The sequence below is a fragment of the Ranitomeya variabilis genome, chromosome 1, assembly GCF_051348905.1.
Source record: "Ranitomeya variabilis isolate aRanVar5 chromosome 1, aRanVar5.hap1, whole genome shotgun sequence".
Classification (NCBI taxonomy): Eukaryota; Metazoa; Chordata; class Amphibia; order Anura; family Dendrobatidae; genus Ranitomeya; species Ranitomeya variabilis.
This window is the reverse complement of record NC_135232.1, coordinates 448721940-448739448: the sequence shown is the minus strand read 5'-3', so window position 1 is coordinate 448739448 and position 17509 is coordinate 448721940.

Sequence of the window (17509 nt, the reverse complement as noted above, 5' to 3'; positions counted from 1 at the left end):
GAAACAAGAATCAGTGTTACCCAGCCACCAACACTGCATGGGCTTGGACCTCATGGAAAATCCCAACATCTGCTACATGATCACCGTATAGTTATGATTCAAAACAGTGCTGACTACTGGGTTGCCATTCTGTTAGATCCATGCCATAAGAGTAAATTATGCCAGATGCTTCCCTTCCAGGAAAGGGACCCACAAATGCTCGAGTATCGAAACATGCTTTTATGCAACCTTAAGAGAGGTTTTCCCCAAGACAGCAGTGAGGCAAACAGTGTGCATCGCTGCTCTAGACTTCCAAACTCTGGAATGTCAATTCCAACCATAACATTAGCAGCAGCAGCAGTAGTGTAAGTGGCAGAAGCAATTTCTGCGAGTCCTTTGACATATCTTTTAGACCAGTTTGTGCACCAGCACAACAGAGTCCAAGTCTGAAAAATGGTCTACTACTGAAGAGGATGGTGCAGAAGTATCTAGAACTCAATATCAATACCATCAGGGAGGGTTTGGACCTTTTTTTCATTTTGGTCTTCAAAAATGGATGAGTGCTCGCCTCTCACACCTTAGAGGTTTTAGCTTGCCATGGCAGCCATCATTCTCTCAGAACGTGTCTTCAGCACTGCTGGTGGTATCCTGATGCATAAGTGCACCCGGCTGTCCCCTGAAAGTGTAGACTGCCTAACTTTCATCAAGATGGATAAGTAATGGATCTCCAAGGATTTTTACATCTCAATCGCAGACTATACAGACTAGGTGATGTTGTAGTTTTTGGTGTGCTGCATTGATCTCGCGTAATTTCAGGCTGTGATATCTTTAGTGGGGCATCTGTGCCTGCTCCTGCTTCAGCTGCTGTTAACTAGTGTTGAGCATTCCGATACTGCAAGTATCGGGTATCGGCCGATACTTGCTGTATCGGAATTCCGATACCGAGATCCGATATTTTTGTGATATCGGGTATCGGTATCAAAACAACATTAATGTAAAAATGTGTAAAAGAGAGAATTAAAATAAAAAATATTGCTATACTCACCTCTCCGACGCAGCCTGCACCTTACCGAGGGAAGCGGCAGCGTTCTTTGTTTAAAATTTGCGCTTTTCTTTCCTTTACGTGAGTCCCGGCTTGTGATTGGTTGCGTGCCGCCCATGTGACCGGGACGCAACCAATCACAGCAAGCCGTGACGTAATTTCAGGTCCTTCAGGATTTTAAAATTACGTTCCGGCGTTGTGATTGGTTGCGTCGCAGTCACATGGGAGACGCAACCAATCACAGCAAGCCGTGACGTAATTTCAGGTCCTTAAGGATTTTAAAATTACGTCCCGGCTTTGTGATTGGTCCGCGTCCCGGCAACATGGCCGCCATTAACCAATCACAAGCCGTGACGTCACGGAAGGCTGGACACGCGCGCTTTTTAAAATGGGCGCGTGTCCAGCCTCCCGTGACGTCCCGGCTTGTGATTGGTTGCGCCGCGGTCAACCAATCACAAGCCGGGAGGCTGGACACGCGCCCATTTTAAAATTTTAAAATGCGCGCGTGTCCAGCCTCCCGGCTTGTGATTGGTTGACCGCGGCGCAACCAATCACAAGCCGGGACGTCACGGGAGGCTGGACACGCACCCATTTTAAAAAGCGCGCGTGTCCAGCCTCCCGTGACGTCACGGCTTGTGATTGGTTAATGGCGGCCATGTTGCCGGGACGCGGACCAATCACAGCAAGCCGTGACGTAATTTCGTCACGGCTTGCTGTGATTGGTCCGCGTCCCGGCAACATGGCGCGGTGACCAATCATAAGCCGGGACGTCACTGGAGGCTGGACACGCGCGCTTTTAAAATGGGCGCGTGTCCAGCCTCCCGTGACGTCCTGGCTTGTGATTGGTTAATGGCGGCCATGTTGCCGGGACGCGGACCAATCACAGCAAGCCGTGACGTAATTTCGTCACGGCTTGCTGTGATTGGTCCGCGTCCCGGCAACATGGCCGCCCTGACCAATCACAAGCCGGGACTTCACGTAACCAAGTAAAAGCGCGAATTTTAAACAAACAACGCTGCCGGTTCCCTCGCTGAGGTCCAGGCTGCGTCGGAGAGGTGAGTATAGCGATATTTTTTATTTTAATTCTTTCTTTTACACATTTATATGGATCCCAGGGCCTGAAGGAGAGTTTCCTCTCCTTCAGACCCTGGGAACCATCAGGAATACCGTCCGATACTTGAGTCCCATTGACTTGTATTGGTATCGGGTATCGGTATTGGATTGGATCCGATACTTTGCCGGTATCGGCCGATACTTTCCGATACCGATACTTTCAAGTATCGGACGGTATCGCTCAACACTACTGTTAACACTAATTTGGTAAATGTGAATACAGCTGGTTGGGTCTCCATCTGCTGGGTTGGCAATAGTGGAAGAGGTGTCAGTTCCAATGATACTATTTCTACTCTAGTGAAATTGATGCAACGTTGGTGGTGTCTGCCCCTAATTATTTTAAATTTGAAGACTCCTGATTGGGTCTCCATCTGTTGGGTTGGCTGTTATTGGCTGTTATAATAGTCCCTATTATACTATACCTATTCTGGTCAAATTGATGCCACTTTGCTAGCGTCTGTCACTAGTTTTTGGAAATGTGAACACACGTGGTTTTGCCTCCATCTGCTGGGTTGGCTGTAGTGGAAGAGGTGTCGGTTCCTATTATACTATTTCTTCTCTCATGAAATTGATGCCACTTTGGTGGTGTCAGACCAAATTTTTTTAAATTTGAATACTCGTGATTGGGTATCAAATCTATCTGCTGGGTTGGTTGTAGTGGAAGAGTTGCCCGTCCCCATTATACTAGTTCTACTCTATTGCAATTGATGCCACTTTGGTGGTGTCTGCCACTGATTTTTGCAAATGTGTAGAGTCCTGGTTGGGTCTCCTTCATGTGCGTTGCCAGTAGCAGTAGGACTCTGAGACCGGCAGGCCTCCACTTCCTCTGATTCGACTCCCTATGTTACTATCCTTACATTTTTCTGACAATAGTAGTCTAGGAAACTGATTTTTGTGCCACGTGAGTGTGGCTGAACATAAAAGTAGGTTGAGCTGTTGCATGTGGTATCAGGGCTCCAAACACAGCAGGCCTACACTGATGCCTCACCCACCTTGTCTTAATTTGAAATTCTATTCAAAGCTGGAAATGCTGTCCAAGATCCTGATACCTCATGCATGGCTGATTGCTGCCATTCTAAAATTTGTATTGTTGGTCAATTGAGGTCACTTTCCTGGTATCTGCCCCTCATTGATGTGTTTTGGCAGCTTTTGTGCTTGTTTGAAGGATTTTTGTATGCATTTGTTTTTGCCACCCATTGAATCCAATGACATTTGGCTATGTTCGGCGAATATTCAATGAATAAATTGGCAAATATTGCAAAATCAGCTATCATAATCCGAACCGAACGTTTAAATATTCACTCATCTCTACTCAAAACCACATTCAAGAAGTTTATTAACCCTTCAGGTGCTTCACAGGAATTTTTGGAATGTGGGAAAAAAATGAACATTTAACTTTTTTCACCAAAAGGGTAAAAGGAAAAAATGGACCCCAAAATTAGTTATGCAATTTCTCCTGTGCATGCTGATACTCCATATGTGGATGAAAGCCACTGTCTGGCCGCACGGCAGAGCTTGGAAAAGAAGTAGCGCCATTTGACGTTTTGAATGCCAAATTTGCTTGAACAATTAGCAAGCATTATGTTGTGAATGGAGTGCCCTGATGTGTCTAAACAGTGAAAATCCCCCACAAGTTGCTCCATTTTGGAAACTAGATCTCTCAGGGAACTTATCTAGATGTATAGTGAGCACATTGAACCCCCAGTTGCTTCACAGAAGTTTGTCACGCTGAGCCGTGAAAATAAAAAAAATTACATTTTCCCCACAAAAATGTTTTATAGCCCCAAATTTTGCATTTTCATAGGGGTAACAGGTAAAATTGCACCATACAGTTTCTCTTGAGCACCCCATACCCAAAACTACTGTTTGGGTGCACGGCAGGGCCTGGAAGGAGCATCATTTGACTTTTTGAACACAAAATTTGCTGGAAAAATTAGCCGACACCATGTCCCATTTGATTCACACTGAAGGCATCAAAACTATGAACTAACACATGTGGAATTATATACTTAACAAAAAAGTGTGAAACAACTGAAATTATGTCTTATATTCTAGGTTCTTCAAAGTAGCCACCTTTGCTTTGATGACTGCTTTGCACGCTCTTGGCATTCTCTTGATGAGCTTCAAGAGGTAGTCACCGGTAATGGTCTTCCAACAATCTTGAAGGAGTTCTGTTATGACCCCAATGGCAGAGGGTCTCAGGAATAAATACCAAGTCTGCAAACACAAAAAACCAGCTCATAGGGCAGTGGTAACTGGGCTGACCATATATCTAATCCTAGCACCACAAATAGAAGTAGCCGGGGAACGTGCCTACGTTGGTTCTAGACGTCTCGCGCCAGCCGGAGAACTAACTAACCCTAGAAGGGAAAAGAAAGACCTGTCTTGCCTCCAGAGAAAAGACCCCAAAAGTTGGATACAAGCCCCCAACAAATAATAACGGTGAGGCAAGAGGAAAAGACAAACATAAGAATGAGCTAGGTATTTAGCAAAGAGAGGCCCACTAGCTAATAGCAGAATATAGTAAGATGACTTATATGGTCAGCAAAAACCCTATTAAAATATCCACGCTGGATATTCAAGAACCCCCGAACCGTCTAACGGCCGGGGGGAGAACACCAGCCCCCTAGAGCTTCCAGCAAAGTCAGAAATCACATTTAGTACAAGCTGGACAAAAATAGAAGCAAAGCAAGTAACTCAAAAAACAAAGAAGCAGGACTTAGCTTAATTTTGCAAGAGCCAGGACCAGCAGACAGGAGCAACAGAAGGATCTGATAACAACGATGCCAGGCACTGGACTAAGGATCCAGGAAGTTTATATAGCGACACCCCTGGACTAATGACCCAGGTGAGTGCCAAACTGAAGAAAGACAATCCCAGAGTCATATCACTAGTGACCACAAGAGGGAGCCAAAAAGTCTAATTCACAACAGAGTTCCCAGAGATGCTTAGCACTTGTTGGCCCTTTTGCCTTCACTCTGCGGTCCAGCTCACCCCAAACCATCTTGATTGGGTTCAGGTCTGGTGACTGTAGAGGCCAGGTCATCTGGCGTAGCACCCCATCACTCTTATTCTTGGTCAAATAGCCCTTACACAGCCTGGAGGTGTGTTTGGGGTCATTGTCCTGTTGAAAAATAAATGATGGTCCAACTAAACACAAACTGGATGGAATAGCATGCCGCTGCAAGATGCTGTGGTAGCCATGCTGGTTCAGTATGCCTTCAATTTTGAATAAATCTCAAACAGTGTCACCAGCAAAGCACCCCCACACCCCACACCTCCTCCTCATGCTTCACGGTGGGAACCAGGCATGTAGAATCCATCCATTCACCTTTTCTGCGTCGCACAAAGACACGGTGGTTGGAACCAAAGATCTCAAATTTTGACTCATCAGACCTAAGCACAGATTTCCACTGGTCTAATATCCACTCCTTGTGTTCTTTAGCCCAAACAAGTTTATTCTGCTTGTTGCCTGTCCTTAGCAGATTTTTCCGAGCAGCTATTTTAGCATGAAGGCCTGCTGCACAAAGTCTCCTCTTAACAGTTGTTGTAGAGATGTGTCTGCTGCTAGAACTCTGTGTGGCATTGACCTGGTCTCTAATCTGAGCTGCTGTTATCCTGCGATTTCTGAGGCTGGTGACACGGACAAACGTATCCTCAGAAGCAGAGGTGACTCTTGGTCTTCCTTTCCTGGGGGGTCCTCATGTGAGACAGTTTCTTTGCAGTGCTTTATGGTTTTTGCCACCGCACTTGGGGAAACTTTCAAAGTTTTCCCAATTTTTTGGACTGACTGACCTTCATTTCTTAAAGTAATGATGGCCACTCGTTTTTCTTTACTTAGCTGCTTTTTTCTTGCCATAATACAAATTCTAACAGTCTATTCAGTAGGACTATCAACTGTATATCCACCAGACTTCTGCACAACACAACTGATGGCCCCAATCCCATTTATAAGGCAAGAAATTCCACTTATTAAACTTGACAGGGCACACCTGTGAAGTTAAAATTATTCCCGGTGACTACCTCTTGAAGCTCATCAAGAGAATGCCAAGAGTGTTCAAAGCAGTCATCAAAGCAAAAGGTGGCTACTTTGAAGAACCTAGAATATAAGACATAATTTCAGTTGTTTCACACTTTTTTGTTAAGTATATAATTCCTCATGTGTTAATTCATAGTTTTGATGCCTTCAGTGTGAATGTACAATTTTCATAGTCATGTAAATACAGAAAAATCTATCTTTAAATTAGAAGGTATGTCCAAACTTTTGGTCTGTACTGTATCTTGCCTACAATATGCAAAACAGCACAGAGACAAGCCTCGAAACTTCTGGAACAAGGTAATTTGGAGTGATGAAATCAAAATTGAACTTTTTGGCCACAACCATAAACGTTACATTTGGAGAGAGGTCAACACCAAAGGAACACCACTTCTACTGTAAAGCACAGATGTGTATCGCTGATGTTTTGAGGATGTGTGAGCTACAAAGGCACAGGAAACTTGGTCAAAGTTGAAGGAAAGATGAATGCAGCATGTTATCAGCAAACACTGGAAGCAAATTTGCACTCATCAGCCCGGAATCTGCGCATGAGACGTACTTGGACATTCCAACACGACAACGATCCAAAACACAAGGCCAAGTTGACCTGTCATTGGCTACAGCAGAAAAAAAGTTAAGGTTCTGGAGTGGCCATCTCAGTCTCCTGACCTCAATATCATTGAGACACTCTGGGGAGATCTCAAGCGCGCAGTTCATGCTAGACAGCCCAGGAATTTACAGTAACTGTAGGCTTTTTGCCAAGGAGAGTGGGCTTCTTTACCATCTGAGAAAATAAAGAACCTCATCCACAACTACCACAAAAGTCTTCAAACTGTCATTTATGTTAGAGGGGGCAATACACGGTATTAAGAAATGGGGTAAGGGAACTTATGATCAGGGTCATTCTGATGTTTTGGGTTGTCATTATGATTTAAAAAGAGAAAACACAGTAGTTTGACAATAAATGGCTTCACCCAACCACTAACCATGAGTGGAGAAATAGTTTTGGTGTTATTATTCATATTCTCTGATAAATGGCCAAGAAAGCAAAAATTCTGCCGGGGTATGTAAACTCTTGAGCACAACTGTTTATGTGGTTTAGGCACACTGGGGCTCAGAAGGTAGAGAGGCATTTGAATTTGGGAGCGCAAAATTTGCTCAATTTCTTTTGGAATCATTTCACTTTTCCAGAGACTTTGTACTACCAGTTGCGTGGAATTCCCCTATATTTCCATTAACAGATGATGGACCTGAGTGTGGACTTGCTTTTTTTGTGAATTAAGTTGAAGCTTTTACTGGGAACATTTTACACAACATTTGGTATCACATTTATCCGGACCTGAGTGCTTTGGGTTTCTAGCTAAATCTCTGAGTAATGAGATTCATACGAAACCTCCAAAGGATCCATTTACTATAATGAGGCAGCAGAGTTACTCTGGACTCCATATGGCCTCTATTCAGTGGTGTCCTTCTTTTCAGAAGTGCACAAAACTGTGGTCTACTGCAGTTTTATGCATGCCTAAAAAGACGGGACACTGCCGAATCATAGGCCAGACGGCGTTCACAGTGCCTCCATATGCCGCATTGTAGGGAATATTCCATTGGGGTGTTCCATCTGAATCACATATTTGAGGGATTTACATGGTGTAAGCGCTCATCGCAGGATAAATGTGCGCCGAGCCTTACTGCCATCTTTTGAAGGCAGAATAAACAACTCATCAGCAGGTGAAGAATTGGTTGTATTTATTTTTTACGCTGTTACTCGGGCGGTTTAAGTGATTGGACGACTTTGGGTCACTGTGATTACAGCGATACCAGATTTATATCAGGTTTTTATGTTTGGCTGCTGTCACACAAAAAACACCAAATAATATCCCTTACAGGGTCATGAAGGGTAGCATATAACACAACCGAAAAAAGAACCTTCACTCAGAGACCAAAAATTATTGGAAAATATATGAATATTTATTGAATACAAACATACACAGAAGTAAAAACATAATGAATGCCACCAGTGCAGAAACAACGGTGGGACCAACACGGGCCTGACCTCAATACAAATATACACAGCAATGATGAAGGACACTAATAAAATACAGCCTCAGAAAGTGTATATAAATACATATACCATAGGTAAGTACCATATAAAACATAAAATAAATACAATAAAGTGCTAATATGCAAAGGTGCAATAAATATTACTATATTGTGCTAATGTGCACTAGTGCAGAAAATGCTGCTGCACAGAATAGGCTCAAAAAACTAAGCAACTAGGCTGAAATAAGTAATAAAACAGACATATTATAAGTGTATATTTGGCACAAGTGTGCCATGTAATATATAGGTATAGTTACCAAGAGGATGAGAACCGGGGACCCACCACACCCGACGCGCGTTTCGCTCGGAAATGCTTCGTCCAGGGGTGGTTGGGTACTGGCCAGATAGGGGTTTTATGTTGGTCATGACCAATGGGAGAGGAGAGGTAGTAAAGAGTAAAATACCGACACCTGAGATGAGAACGGAGCGCCATATGGAAAGCGAAACAAAAAAGAGAAAACTGGAAGTAAAGACCGAAATATCGTGAGAAGAGCGCCAAATATACACTTATAATATGTCTGTTTTATTACTTATTTCAGCCTAGTTGCTTAGTTTTTTGAGCCTATTCTGTGCAGCAGCATTTTTTGCACTAGTGCACATTAGCACAATATAGTAATATTTATTGCACCTTTGCATATTAGCACTTTATTGTATTTATTTTATGTTTTATATGGTACTTACCTATGGTATATGTATTTATATACACTTTCTGAGGCTGTATTTTATTAGTATCCTTCATCATTGCTGTGTATATTTGTATTGAGGTCAGGCCCGTGTTGGTCCCACCGTTGTTTCTGCACTGGTGGCATTCATTATGTTTTTACTTCTGTGTATGTTTGTCTTCAATAAACATTCGTATATTTTCCAATAATTTTTGCTGTCACACACTAAAAGACAGCAAACTAGTTTTTGCATCACCATATTTTGCAAGCTATAATTTTTTCATATTTCAGCCAACAGAGTGATGTGAGTGTTTGTTTTTTTGTGGGATGAGTTGACATATTTATTGGTACCATATTTGGGGACATGAGATTTTTTGATCGCTTCTTATTTTCAGATTTTTGTGAGGTATAGTGAGCAAAAAACAATAATTCAGGAATTTTTTTATGTCATTCGTGTATGATAACATCTTTATTTTTTGGGTCAGTATGATTACAGAGAAACCACATTTATATATTTTTTCTTGTTTTGGCGCTTTCTCATGGCTTGTTTTTTTGTGGGACAAAATTACTTTTCAGCAGTACCATTTTTATTTATATTCATTTTTTTGGTTGCGTTTTATTTCACTTTTTGTTCGGCAGTATGATGATAAAGCTTTGTTTTTTGCCTTTTTTTCTTTTTTTTTACAGTGTTCACTAAAGGAGTGAACTAGTGGTACAGTTTTATAGGTCAGGTAGTTCCGGATGGGGCAATACCAAATATGTGTACTTTTATTATTTATATAGATTTATTTCATAAAAATATTAATAAGTACAATATATTTATTTATTATATACTGTATATATTTTTATGTTTTTTTGTCACACTATGGGACTTTCATTTTTTTTTTCGGGCTGATCGCTTGTATAGCATAGGGAGGCAGGAACATCCCTATGCTATGCAAGTTGTCAGCATTGCCCTGACAGGCAAACTTGCTTCATCATGTCATCGGGTCACCATGGCAACGATCGGGTCTCCAATCCAAGGGCAGAGGGGCTTTCTTTCATCTGCCTGCTCTTGAAATGCTGTAATCGAGTTTGATCTCAGCATTTAGAGGGTTAAAGTTTTGGGAGCGGTGCAGGACCGCTCCTGGCACTGAGTACCTGGTGTCAGCTGTCAGAATAAGCTGACACCTGACAGTGATCGTTCACGCATAGTGTCTGTGTGCGCAAAATCACCTGGACGTATCCACACGTCCCAGGTTGGTAAGTACCAAGCCACCTGGACGTATGGATACGTCTAAGGTCAGAAAAAGGTTAGTAAAGATTTTTGTTTTGGTTTACTTAAATTGTAATTTAAAAAAAATCCTTTTTAAATGTTACCTTATATACAAGTCATTATACAGGAACGATGTTTCTCAACAATTTTTTTTCCTGTAAACTACAATTTCTCCTTGATTTTCAATGTTTTATTGTCAGTCCTTAAAGTAGAGTAAAAGTTTGACACCATTGTTCTCCACAGCAATCTGGGAGATGCTTCCAGTGGTCTGGCCCAGGCTGTTCTCATTCCATTCAGCACTTATTCCATCCATTTCAATATTTTTACTGTCCCCAGACCTCCCTAGAGGGTCTGCCGGAAAAATGCTCGGATTTCGCATTGACTCCCATTATACTCCTAATTCTAAATGAGCATCCGAGCATTAAAAATTGCTTGGTTCGAGTAAAAAGCATGCGATCATTTTAATGCTCGCTCATCTCTAGTTTTTATTTATCATGCTAGCATATCCATTGCCCTTGTCACATTTTGGTTTAAAATGCATTATTGACACTATTATAATGTTTAACCTCTGTACAAAAACTTATATATGAAGCTAACTAGAAATGCCAGGGAAGCTTCACAAGATGGACAAAAAGGATAATTCAGCAACAGTCTGCCCGTAATTTTGGGGTGGCATGTATGTGTTTCCAGTATGACAATTTAAACTGGTGTGGCAAAACTGACCTACACAGTTGTTTTGATTTATTGTAGTAATTAGCAAATTTTGTGTTAAAGCACATTTTTTATGAACGATTGATAGGAGTCGTGATGGCGTACCCGAACAAGTAAAGTTCTGGTACGTACCGAACACCGAGTGTCTGTGCCTGAACTCCAAACACAGACTTCTTCAGGAAGTCCGCATTACAGTTCTGGTTTGGCACCCTGAATGTCGGCTGTTTCCCACACTGTCATCTGTGTGACAGCGCGAGAAACACTGGCAGCTCTGATCAGCAGTAAGTTGGCTACCACTGGTCAGATAACTGCAGTTCCCATGCTGTCAGATGACATCATGTGAGCCAGCCGTTGTGACCAGTGGTAAAAAGGTTACCGCTAGTGATGAGCGAATATACTCGTTACTCGAGATTTCCCGAGCATGATTGGGTGTCCTCCGAGTATTTGTAAGTGCTCGGAGATTTAGTTTTCATCACCGCAGCTGAATGATTTACAGCTACTAGCCAGCATAAGTACATATGGGGGTTACCTGGTAGCTAGGGAATCCCCACATGTAATCAAGCTGGCTAAGAGATGTAAATCATTCAGCTGCTGCAAGGAAAACTAAATCTCCGAGCACTTACAAATACTCGGAGGACACCCGAGCATGCTCGGGAAATCTCGAATAACGAGTATATTCGCTCATCACTAGTTACCGCCACTGTCACTAGTTTTCCTATACCTGCTGATAGAAGCAAGAACAGGCAAGCATGATGAGAGTATTAATAAAGCTGTGCTATAAATAAATAAATTAAAAAAACAAATGATTTGGGGCTCTTCTATTTTTGATAACCAGCACAGGCAAAACCAGCAGCTGCGGGCAACTGCCCCCAGCTGTCAGCTTTATTATGGCTGGTTATTAAAAATAGAGGGGTCCCGTATCATTTTTTTTAATTATTTAAATAATTAAAAAGGGCATGGGGTCCCCCCATTTTTGTTAACCAGCCAAGCTAAAGCAGACAGCTGGGGGCTAGTATTCTCAAACTGGGAATTTGCCATGATATTGGCCCTCCTCAGTCTAAAAATAGCAGCCCGTAGCCACCCCAGAAAAGGTGAATCTAATTGCTTTGCCCAGCTCTACCCACTTGCCCTGATGCGGTGGCAAGTGGGGTAAAAGGGTTTGGGGTTGATTTCAACAGATTTATGTCCGCAGACATCAAGGCCAGGGGTTAGTATTGGAGAGGCATCTATAAGACACCCCTATTACTAACCCCATTGCTAGATTGTAAAAATAACAGCCAGCATAAAGTCCTTTAATTGAATTAAAGACACAGTCTCCTTTATTTGAAATAAAAATTTAAAAAAACAAAGTTATACTCACTTTTACACCTAATCCATTGATGCCCATGACCCCTATAAAAAAAAAATTATAAAACACCATATTCTTCACCTGTCCAACTAGAAGACAATCCACTGAACCCCCTGTCTCATGTAAAAGACAGCTATTACCTCCGGTGACCTTTCTTGCGTCACCGCTACACACTCTAGGAGCGTTCTCACGTTCTTGTCTTTGTGTAAGCCGTCTTGCATGGATAAAGGTCGCTTCACTCATGTGACCGCTATCTAAATCACCCAGATCGTCGTAGGACATGGCCCATGAGTGAATTATCACTGGGCAGGTGAGGAATATGCTCTTTTATTATTTTTTGTCTTTTACAGGAGACATGGGTGAGAAATTCTCACAGCGATCTTCTGTGAACTCACTGAACTGAACTGCGGTGACCTCATTACTGACTTTTTCCCACAGTGCTAAGGTCACTGCAGCTCAGCCCTGCTGGGAGTGCAGCCTGGTAAACACGATGATGTCACCGCTGGTCAATGATGCTGCGCTCGCAGCAGCTCATTCACCAGTGATTCTCAGCCTGGACGGTCGCATCTTGGCACCGTATTAATTCCCCAGACATGGATTACGGCATGGGACAGCACGACGGACATGTTATGGATATTGTTGTTTTTTGATTTTAGCTTTATTACAGGAGATGAGGGATTCAGTGGAATTAGGCGTTAGGTGAATATAACTATGTTTGTTATTTTTAAATAAAAAAGTGAAAGTGTGTTTTGTTTTATTTCTAATAAAATACTTTATTCTGGCTGTGTGTTTACTTACAATATAATTATAGGATTACTAATGGATAGGTGTCTTGTAGACACCTCTCTATTACTAAGCCATGGGCTTGATGTCACCTGACAATACAAAGTATATTGTATATTATATATGGAGGTAGCTGCTCCTGGTATGCACCTATTCACACTAGTTTGGATGTGCCAGTCGTTTTTCTGTCATTTCTATGTTAGCCTACTGACTGAGCACTCCTCCCTTCACATCTGGTTTTTAATTACATCTAATCACACTTGGTTCCAGCCAACCCATATGTAGGCTTTGCTGAGAGAGGTGTCCATATTCACCCAAGCATACAGACATTAGCCTTCGGTAAGTGTTTACATTTGGACAGGGAGGTCAGGTACCCATCAGTTTAATGAGACCACCTTGACGATGGTTGATGGGCTCACACTATTTGGCCAAATTCTGTGCTAAGCGTCTCAAAATTTTTTTCCTAATGTTCAAAAAGCCATTTTGCTATTCATATTTCATGTATTTCATATTTGACGTGTTTTGGCACGGTAGAGTGCAACCTTTTTTTGTATTTTGTATATAATACAAAGGTGACATCAACCCCACAAATATGAAACCCACTTGCCACCACCACAGGACAGGCAAAGTGCCAGAATTGGAGTATCTAATAGATATGCCTTTTCTGGGCAGCTGTGTGCTGCTATTTTTAGACTGGAGGAAGTCAATATCCATGGCCCTTACCAGCCTGATAATACCAACCCCCAGCTGTCAGCTTTAGCACGGCTGGTTGTAAAAAATGGGGAGGACCCCAAGCCATTTTTTAAATTATTTTAAATATTTTAAAAAAACAGTTTGGGGACCTCTCTACTCTTGATAACCAGCCTTGCTGAAGCTGACAGCTGAGGGTTGCAGCCCCCAGCTGTGAGTTTTGCCTGGCTGGCTATAGAAAATACAGGAGAACTCACGCTATTTGTTTCATTTATTTATAGCGCAGGCAGCGGGTGTGGAATACTCCCATCAGCTGCCACCTGGTGTCACTGTTATTAGTGGCAGCAGGTGTAGGCTGATGGGAGTAATAGTCCCATCAGCCGCCACCTGCTGTCATTCTTCTCACTTGAAAATAACTTTCAGCATTCTCCCCTGCTTGCGCTGATCACCCTGCGCTGGGGAACAGCCCTTACATTACCGCTGCTTCTCAGGTGCTGGGACTTGTCACAGGGATGACCTCCATGTGCTGACGGTAAAAAACGGACATGTCAGCATGTTTTGCCCACGGACACACAGTCTGTCTAAACACATTGACATGTGCACAGTGTGTTTCCAGTACGTGTGAAAACTACCACATGTACCGGACACACTGACATGTGAAAGAGGCATAATGAAAAGATATGACACTGAAATCCGCCAACATATTGGGCTAACTATTTGCGCTAATTTATAACACAGTTAATTCTTTTATTTGATTGTTATAAGATGTTATTGAAGAAAAGCTGAATTATACAGACCTTGTTTTATTCCTCATTTATTTATGTCAGCCCAAATGCTTCCATGGTTCCCATAAACTAACATTTCCTTATTTGCAAATTCATATGAAACTACGTATTTACCTTCAAAGCTAGAAAAAAGAACTGGCTTTGTACATAAAGTAATGCGTAAGTGATGTTTGGATTTGTAACTTGAATGTTGGATTTTGTGGTCATTTCAAAATCTCTCACATACGTAACTATTGAAGTATATGTTTTACTGTAGCGCTTTAATGTTTAGGAACGGTATTACATATATTTCCTTTAGCTGCGGTTTAAGATTACAGCTTGCAGCTTTCTGGATTCAACATATATAGTGAAGTATACTGTAAATGCTGTTTTGATAAGTGATAATTGACAAGTTATAAGCTGTCAAAATATTTGGCCTGTTTTTACTGCAGAAAAGGTCAGTATTCAACCTGTAATTAGTGTTTCATGTTCATGACAAAAATACACAGAAACATACTAAATCTTCACTAGTATAGTTCCCCCCTATTCACTTCTATATGAATTCCAAAAATAGCACAAAAGCTTGCTCAGCTCCTTTTGCAATCACTATAGAAGTGAACAGAGAGAGCTGCACGTCTGGAAGATATCGCAAAATGGGACCACATCTACAGTATCACACATTTATGGCTTATTCTGTGAGTATATCATAAGTGCGTGAGATGAGAATACTACTTTAATATATATCTTCTTACTTTGTCAGGCCACATTCACACTAGCAGTATTTGGTCAGTATTTTACCTCAGGATTTGTAGCCAAAACCAGGAGTGGAACAATCATAGGAAAGTGTAATAGAAACATATGCACCACTTCTGTATTTATCACCCACTCCTGGTTTTGGCTTACAGATACTGAGGTAAAAAAAACTGATCAATACTTAACATGTGCACATGACTTCATGTTTTTTTTTATATGGAGAGTCACTTATAATAGGCAATATTTATTAGGGCTCACTCACGCCAATAAAACATCGCATAGCACTTGGACCAGTTTTATTCTGTGGGACAGCTCTGATCTGCGATTATTTTCTCATGTCAATTTGGCATAAGAAGACAAGTGCCACATCCAAGAATCAGATCACACTTCTCCATACAAGTCTATGGATGCTTGTGAAACAGCAGACTGTCCACGGATGTCATCTGCCCAGGAGCCGGAGAAAATGACATCACTGTTTACGGCCCACAGGCCTGAGGTTCCCCACCCCTGCTCTATACTATACCATTGCTGTGGTCATCTTCCCCTGTAAAATAGGGTACACAATGAGAGGGGGATTTCTCTGCCTTAAAATACATATGATGATGACATGATAAATAGGCAAGAAAACTAGTTTGGTATAATTTAATTATTTAATTAATGAGGACTAAGGCACTCATGCACTGTGGTGAATTGAAAATGAAGCATGTTGCTGTTCAAACCGGCTGTGTCTGCATTCCAACATACAAAGAGACCTAGGTCTACTGTAGCACAAGGTGCGCATGCCCCTTGTGAGACCAGAAGTGACGCGGTATGCGTGTCCAGTCAGCTGGATACGCATTCCACGCAACCGACTATGGCGCAAAACTCCTGGGAAAACCTGGGACACATGACCATGCATTCATATATGGTGGAATACATGAACTTATCATGGATTGGCTATTACATTTACAGCATAGAACATACAGTACATACCCCAGATGGTCTTATTTTGTAGCCACCATGTACTTGGTGCACACTCCGCAGAAGTTTAGTCCCCCTGATTAAAGGGAACCTGTCACCCCCAAAATCAAAGGTGAGCTAAGCCCACCAGCATCAGGGGCTTATCTACGGCATTCTGCAATGCTGTAGATAAGTCCCCGATGTATCCTGAAAGATGAGAAAACAGGTTAGATTATACTCACCCAGGGGCAGTCCCAGTCCGGTTCTGGTCCGACAGGCGTCGCGGTCCGGGACCTTCCATTTTCTTACGATGACATCCTCTTCTTGAATTCACGCTGTGGCTCTGGCGGCGGTCTCCGGCGCAGGCGTACTTTGTCTGCCCTGTTGAGGGCAGAGCAAAGTACTGCAGTGCGCAGGCACCGGGAAAGGTCAGAGAGGCCCAAAAGGGCAGACAAAGTATGCCTGTGACAGAGCCGCAGCGTGAATACAAGAAGAGGATGTCATGTGATGAAGATAGGAGGCGCCGGACCGCTACGCCCATCAGACCCAGACCACAGCGGGACCGCCCCTGGGTGAGTATAATCTAACCTCTTTTTCTCTTTTTGCCTGGCGTAAAGACAGTAAAGCAGATTCAGCGGTTGCACGGCGATTAGGATCATCAAACATTAATGCCATAGTGGCCAAGAAATCATCCAAGTTATTTAACCGTGGGTCACGAGACTCAATCATCGGATTTGCCCAGGCGAGCACTCGTGCGGTCAGCAGCATTATTACACACAATACTTTGGATCTATCATTAGGAAAACGGTCAGCATGCACATCAAAATATAGCATACATTGATTCACAAAGCCACAAAATTTGTTGCGATCACCATTAAATCTGAATGGGGGCAACTTAGGTGGGCTAGCTGGTGGCGGTTGCTCAGAGGGAAAAGTCGCTTGTGCAGCTATTTGTGTGTTTATGTACTGAAAAGCCCGTCCATACTGGGACTCTATGCCAGCAAGTTTGTTTTCCTGGGCTGCCATGTGGGTGCTTAAGTCCTGCAAAGTCTGTCCAAACACTTGTTGATTGAGTTCAAAGCTTCCAAACTTCTTTTGCAGACCTTCCACATCTTTCTGCAGTGATCTAATTATGGAAAGCACCTGCTCTAGTCTGCTTTCTGCAGTCATTGTTCCAGCAGTCTCCTTTTTTTTTTTTAGGCTAGAGTATCCTGTAATAATTATAGGGGATAACTCAGGAGACTCTTTGCGTGGAACAAGACAACTACAGGACACAGTTTTATAAGTGGTAAAGTCTATATTATCACACGGTGATAAAGGATACTTGACACGAATAA